This window comes from Lepidothrix coronata, unplaced genomic scaffold, assembly GCF_001604755.1.
Source record: "Lepidothrix coronata isolate B3197 unplaced genomic scaffold, Lepidothrix_coronata-1.0 Scaffold8, whole genome shotgun sequence".
NCBI classification, from domain to species: domain Eukaryota; kingdom Metazoa; phylum Chordata; class Aves; order Passeriformes; family Pipridae; genus Lepidothrix; species Lepidothrix coronata.
In genome coordinates, this window is record NW_016690188.1 from 2,804,635 (window position 1) to 2,812,134 (window position 7,500).

At 46.3% G+C, this 7,500-nt stretch overlaps 1 protein-coding gene across 3 annotated transcripts in view; it reads right to left on the bottom strand.

The window, feature by feature from the left end:
• Positions 1–354, bottom strand: part of ADD3 (adducin 3) — a 98,072-nt gene extending 97,718 nt beyond the window's left edge. For 2 of the 3 annotated variants that reach the window (XM_017804047.1, XM_017804051.1), the window contains exon 1: positions 248–354. The gene's annotated coding sequence lies outside the window, so the exon portion shown is untranslated. The remainder of the gene's footprint in view (positions 1–247) is intronic. The other variant, XM_017804050.1, reaches the window with a different exon arrangement.
• Between the last annotated feature and the right edge of the window lie 7,146 nt (positions 355–7,500).

Sequence of the window (7,500 nt, forward strand, 5' to 3'; positions counted from 1 at the left end):
GTCGCCCCCGCGCCCCGCGGCCGCCGCGGTCCCGCCCCGCCGCCCCATCCCGCCGCCCGGCGCGGCCCCGCGCTCCCCCCGCAGCCCCGGGGCGGCCGCGGGACGGCGAGGAGCGCTCGGGGCCTCCGGCCGCCGCCGCCGCCCCCCTTTCCCGGCTGCGGGGCGGCCACGGCCCCGCGCTCGGCGGGAAAGGAGATTCCCCCCGCTCCCCGCTCGCCCTCCCGCCCGCGCCCCGCGGGAGCGATACCTCAGCGGGCCCGCGCCTTTGTGCTGCAGTCCATCCCCGCGCCGGCGGCGGGAGCGCCAGCACCACCGCGGGAGCGGGCGGGGAAAGGGGTGGCGCACTATGTGGCAGGAAGGGACACCTGGGCTCCTCCCCCCGCTCCCGCCCGCCCGCCGTGGATCACTATCTGGCAGCCGGCGGGGACGCGCCCGCCGTCCTTCTCCAGCCGCCCCTCCGCCAAGTTGGAAGAGCTGCCGCCCTCCCCTCGCCCTCCGCCGGCTTCCAACTTGGCCGAGGGACGGCGGCGCCGCCAGTGTCGTCCGCCCCGCCTGCCCTCCATTGTTGTCCCACGCCCCGCGCCTCGGCGGTACCTGCAGTGCGGGGCTGGAGCATCGGTCCCCGAGGGGCCGTGACGCGAGGAGATGGGGTCCTCGGTGCTCAGCGCACTGCTGAGGCGGCGGTGGGGGATACAGGGAGGTGTACGGGGGGAAAAATGAATAAAGAAACCTCCCCCAGACAAAAAACAACAACGGAAAACCCCCTTGTTTTGAAGTGAAATTTTGAGAGATTTAAACAGTTGTTGGGGCTGAAAGGCAGCAGAAGGCTCCTCCAGATGGCTCATGCTACTCAGGAAAAGGCTCTTGTGCTGAGAGCAGCCCTGGCTAAAGAAAGCTGCACAAAATGCTAAAGTCATCTTGGCAAACATTGTTCTTTCTTTTTCTTTCTTTTTCTTTCTGTCTCTTTCTGTCTCTTTCTGTCTCTTTCTGTCTCTTTCTGTCTCTTTCTGTCTCTTTCTGTCTCTTTCTGTCTCTTTCTGTCTCTTTCTGTCCCTTTCTGTAATTGTTCTGCTTTGCAGCTGAAAACACCCCTGTCTTGTTTCCCCACCCTAAGTTACTTGTTTCTCAGTTTCAGAGCTGGTTTGGTTACATCTGAGCAGTTCTGACCAGACGTTTGAAGTCACGGAACCAATGGGTGATTGTTCCCCTTTATATGCAGAAAAATAGTCTGTATTTTAACTACTTTTTAAATTATTTCTAAAACTCAAAACTCCTGAAGTCCAAGAAGTCCCCATGATTCAGGCTATGAATGAATTACAAGCAGGATCAGGGAGAAACTTTCTAAAATATGTTTGAAAGGCTTAAAACGTTCCTTTGAAATCAACAATACTGCTTACAGGTGTAAAATTACACACGTTAACCAACTTCATGTATGTTCAGGAACAAAACCTTTTAATTCTGCATCCTGATCACTTTTAAAGAGCCCCTAGGGGGCTGTGGTCATGGGGAAATGAGCAGAGCTGGAGTAAGGACACTGCACACCAGGACCCTCTTCTGATGGAGTTACCAAAGAGGCTCCAGCCTGGCTGTCTGCTGCCACCACATCAGGATAGAAGCTACAAGTCCACCATAGAAAGGTGAGCAAGGGCCTTTGGGAGCTGGAGAGGTCCTTGGAGAAAAAAGTGCTTGAGGCATCAAACTATCCAGACATGTGTATTTGATTTGAATAGGGAGAGGATGCAGAACATGTTTTAACTTTGCAAATGTGTACATGGCACTGAGATGTCTCCACCTGACCGGACCAGCACCACAGGAACCTGTAGGTACCAGCCACTAATAATGGGATGAGGTGGTACAGCATCTGTTATTTAATACAAAACCTCTAACTATCTGGTGGATGTTGTAAATTGAAACTTACCTTAGGCACTGGAAGAATATATAACTACATGTGGACTGTGCTATGAAGGTTGAAGCAATTGGCTCTCTCCAATTTGCATATTTATTCAATTTAACAGTCATGGAATTAGTAAGGCTGTTCCATCCATGTTCATCCCCTGTTTTTCATTTCCTTTCAGAAAAAATTACAGCTGTATCATGCCTTAGTAAACTTTCAACCTTGAAAAGCTGTGAAATTACAAACTTTAGGTGTGGTTTTGAAAGTGAGGATGGAATGGAATTGGTGAATCAGAACTTGCCTCGAACTCTGAGCTCTGGCCCAAAAAACTGCTTGGCTAGAGATGATGCTTGGAATACAAGCAACTGGATATGAACTGGCCACACACAGATTTCATCTGGAAATTAGAAGAGGGTTGCTAACCATTAGAGCAATTAAATTCTGCCTTTTCCAAGGATGGTATTGGAAATGGAAAATCTCATTGCTTTTGAGATGAAGTTTATTAAATTCATTATACAATGCATTGTCTGCAACAGCAGGGGACAGACTTGATGTCTCAGGAGGTTGATTTGAGTGCTAAGGTGCTATGTGACATTGATCACACACCCTGATATTTGAATTTCAGAGGCAGCAGCTGCTTATCCCAGCAGATGCCTTTCCTGTTTATTGTAGGGTGAGTTTTCTTCTCCTGGGCATGTGGATGAGTTTTACTTTACTCCTGGAAAGATTATGGAGATGACAAGTACTCATCATGATTCGGGCTATAAATGGATTACAAGCAGAATATAGAAGAAACTTTCCTGCATGGAAAAGACTTCTCCCATTAGTTCTGGAGGTTTTGTTTCCTCTTTCAAAACAACTGCCAGGTGCTCCTGGAGAGTCACTGGCCTGGGCCAATTCTAGTTATAGGCAGATGTCTGCACTGCAGCTCCTGCAGATGATGCAGCAAATGGAGGTCTCTGACCATGCTGCCTGTGGGTTCCTGCAGTGCCTGGGGGCTGCTGTGCATCCTTCTGTGGATTAGAACAAGTAACATCTAGAGCAGAGAGAACACAGGAAGTGAAACCAAACCCATAGTAAGCTACAACAGCATTGTATTTTTGGAGAGTGCGTCCTCAGACATACATCCGGCTCTGTTACTCTCTCGAGCTCAATGTTTCTCCCTGTCTACCAAGTCAAGGAAACCCTCTCTGTGTACAACTCTGGCTAAACATATCACAAAAAAAATTCACAAAAGAGGTAAAGCATTTCCTTTTCAGGGTCCCAATCTGGCAGAAATGCTTTGCCACTTCACATGGTACTGCAGCCTTTACACCCTCTGTAAAGCCATGTGTCTAAATCAGTGAACCTAACTGAGCTACTCATTAGAAACTTGGCCAAACCACAAACATTTGTTTCCTTGCTTTATGCCAAACTCTGAGAAAGGGGGAGGGAGTGGCATGGAGCTCATGTTAATGAGTTCTTCAATCCCCACAGAGAGATAATCGGAGCACTGCTCAGAGATTCATCAACTTTTTTTATTAGCACTTTAATGACCTACATGTTGGGATTTTTTTTTTTTAAGGAGTTACTTCAGCTAAGAGCTAGATAACTCCTCATGCAGCTGTGGTTTAGGAAGCAGCTCAGGGGACACACATGCCAAATTACTTTAGCTCTAGTTAAAAAAAAAAACAACACCAAACAAAAACAAAAACCAAAAAACCACAACAAAACATATACTATGAGGTTTCCTGGGTGCCTCCCTTTTCAATCAAGGGCATTATGTCCTCAGTCTGTGTCTTCTGGGTTACATGGGGGGGAGTTGGTTTCTTTTGCAATCTTTGCAGCTTCATGAGCCATGCAGCAAAGTGCCAAACACTGGTGGTACTGCATGTTCCCCACGGACAAAGAACTGTAACAGTTCCCTGACCTGGTCACTCTGGGAGGCAGGTTCCCTCGGGAGGGATGAAAGGCATTTCCAGGGACCAGCACAGATCTTACAGAGCACTCCTGCTTCAGATGGCTCTTTGAGGAACAAAGTTGCTAAATGCTGAGGGCTGGAACCTTTTCCATGTTGCTGCAGGGTGAACCTCTAACAAGGGATTCCCTGGTGTCTGCTGAGGAGTCCGTGGCCCTGCACACCTGGTGGGAACTCATTACAACCATCTATACATAACAGTGAGAGCCGATGGCAACAGAGAGCTCTCAGAGGCTTGGTGGAGGCTGCTCAGAAATTACTCCAAGTTTGGTATTTGCAGCTTTCCTCCCATAAGGAACTGCTCATGGTGGCAGTCCATAATGGCAGCTGCTCAGGAGTCCGTTTGGTTTAAAAGGGGGAGAGCTGAGATGGCCTTTTGCTGTCACTCAGTAGGGCCGTCGGATGGAAAATGCCGTACAGTCTCTTCCCATGCCTCCCCCGCTCCCCAGTGGCCAGATTTCCTTCTGGTGCTCTGGAGAGAGCTGTGAGAATATATACATTAAAGACAGGGATGTAGTCAAATATTGCAGGATAACCAGGGTTATGAAAGTATTATAGAGGAATACTATTTACTTTTTCCTGAATCAAACCCCAAGTGTTTCCTGTCAGACCTCAGTACAATGGGATACAAATGTACAGTCCATTACATTCACATTTCCTCCAAACTGCTGTCTCTTTCCTTCGAACAGAGTACAGGAAAGGATGCTTTCTGCCCCCACTTGCAACTCTCAACTGACTTTATCTCTTTCGAAAAGGGATTTGAAACATTCAGCATGCACTGTCTTCAGTAGGTTGCCTCCCTTCTAATGCCTATTGCCTTAGGATGGGAGAGGTTGTAAACATGAAGGAATTCCTTTGATATCAAAGAGATCTTCATTGGAGTAACATCAGCATGAATGAATGCAAAACGAGGTCCATGGAGAATAAAATGCTAAGCCTGGAGAAAAAAAAATAAATCAAGATTCAGAGCAGCACTAGTCCCGAAGAATAGTAGCTTATACCATATAAGAACCCCATAGTTCTCATTTCCTCTTTATCCCTTCAGGACAGGAAAGAACATCCTGCTCTTCTAATATGAACAAAATAAAAGTTATTTTTGGACGCAAAAACTCATGTTCAGAGCACATTTTTAAGAAGACACTAATCTGTGATTCTGATGATGCATTTGGAGCACAGTACATCCTCTTGCATCAAGAAACCCATGTTTGTTGGCTCAGCACCGTCTACACTTGGGCAAAAGGTTTATGTTGGTTGAACAACAAGGTAGGGATTCTCTGTCAGCACGTTAACTGTGACTTGAACCTAAATTCTCTGACAGGAGTGTGCTGTCAGCAGACCCATACCAGATGGGAAGCCCTGTACAACTGCCTGGGGGAGAGGAGCATGGAAGTACAGGAGTGTAAGGTCATGGGCTGGTAGATGTGAGTGTTGATTCAGTAAGTCTGAAAAAGGCTTTCTGTACCAAACCTGGACTCCGGGGTAAGCTTCCACTTTCTTCTTTGTTACACCAAGACAAATTGGACATAGGACACCTCAGTGGTGAGGTATCTTTGTATGCTGTGCTTGTTGTTCTCGCCCTGGACCCACAGAGGAGCATGTGGCGTAATTTGCTGGACAGATGTTTTGAAGTTTAGAGCATCAAATCAAATTCAGGGCCTTCTGGGCAAGCTGCTACTTTTCATATTTGATGGATTGCTTGAAAAGACAGCACAGAGACAAAATCAAACTTTTTAATATGCATAAACAATATTAATTCATGAATAATGTTTTATTTTGGATTGTGCATTGGTAACTGTCACTCCCAAAGCCTCTTAGGAAGCAACTAAGATCAAAGAATATATATGAGCTCAATCTCTAACAATAAGGATAAACAAACTATAGAGGAGTTAGTAATTTACCAATTCAAGATTAGCAAACAGCTAATGTACTATAAAAAGAGTTCCACTTTCCCTTTAAAAGCCATTCATAGAGCATAAGATTTTAACTACTCTCAGTGTCAAGGGCCCCAAATACCTAAGCAGACTCTTGGGAATGACCTCATCTGTAGTTTCGGAGTATATTCCCAGGGATGTGTAATGGTAGGAAGGGCTGGATGGAAAGCTGGGGGGGCAGGAGCTCACTGCCCCGGCACAGCAGGGCTCCCTACATTGCAGCACGGGCCAGCAGCGCCTGCGGGGAGCTCCTGGCACTCGCCTGCAGCGTGCAAGTGTGTGCTCAGAGCAGTGTCCTTCTGTCGCTGCAGCCATCGAGAGCACGCTTTAAAAACCCACCCAGAGATATTCCTATGAAGTCAGTGGATTGCTCACATACTTGAAGCACTCATTTCCCTGGCGGGACAAATTGTGTTCAGTGGTTTTCATATGAAAGGACGTGTGATTGCTGTTGGTGACTGTCTCCATTTGTTCTCAGACAGGAAGCGGAGAAGGGCAGTGGGACCGATGATCAGGTCTGTGCAAACAGACACTGGAAACTCAAAACAAATCAGTCACAGAGGTATGTGGATAGAGAGAAGAGAAAAACCTTTGCTTCTCTTTGCCCAGCAAATTCTGATAATTCGCCAGAATGTGTACTAACCAGCTCCAAGTCTGTCTCTCACCCTGCTGATGACTTACCCTAAATTGCAAAGTCTGTGGTTTTAACTGGGATAGCTGAACTCTCTGGAACTCTGCAGGGGAAAGATAAATGAATCTACACAGCAGACTTCAATATCTCAGCCATTTTGCTGTGGAAGATAAGGAAATTGCGGAGGAATAAAAGCACAAATTCCCTTTAAGAAGAGAAATGTGTAATTTTACATACCATCACTTATGTACTAGAAAATAATATACAGATCCACTATCTAATTAGAGTTCTGAATGTGTGTGTTATATGGCAGAAGAAGCAGCTCAAACTACTGTGCAGAAAACAGACCTTGGATTGTCTAAAGATAGAGGGTGAAAAGCTATCAAACTTCCACAGAGATCCGTAGACTTCACCAGAGTGAGAGATACATCAGTACAAATTGAGTCTTTGGCCTCCTGTAGCTCTGCAAACCATCAAAAAGGACATTAATGTCATTAGCAAAACCAACAAACGTGCCTATACTTATTACTTGTTTGTAATAAGATTTGGCTAGTGTATAATTAGCAGGCTGCAGAAGTCTTTTACGACCTCTGAGAACAGTCTCTGCCATGCTGAGGTTCACCAGAAAATTCCTGTTTTTTCCGTGTAGTTACAAATTCCCCATCAGTTTCTACCCCATCAGATGGACTGACATAAGCATATGCAATATCATATAAATCCACGTGCACTATGTATGTATATATACACACCTACAAATGCATTAGTTTGGTTTGATTATTTACTCTACAAGGATAATTTTTGATGGGGAGTGCTTGTTCCCCAAGAGCCAATAACACTTCTGCCAAGTAGGACAGTGAGTTATCTTGTTTTTGTGGTACACAGGCACAGGATTACCCATTAGATGGCTTGAACACATCTCATTGTGAGTGGTTCATCAAGCCCATTCTCTGTCCTTCTGCTGGGATACTTTTTTCTCTAGGCTTGACCATGGCTTTACTGAGTTAATTAAACATGTGTCTAACTAAGCACATGCACAGCCCAAATGAGACTGGAATGGGACAAGTCTCTGAGTAGCTGCTGAACCGAG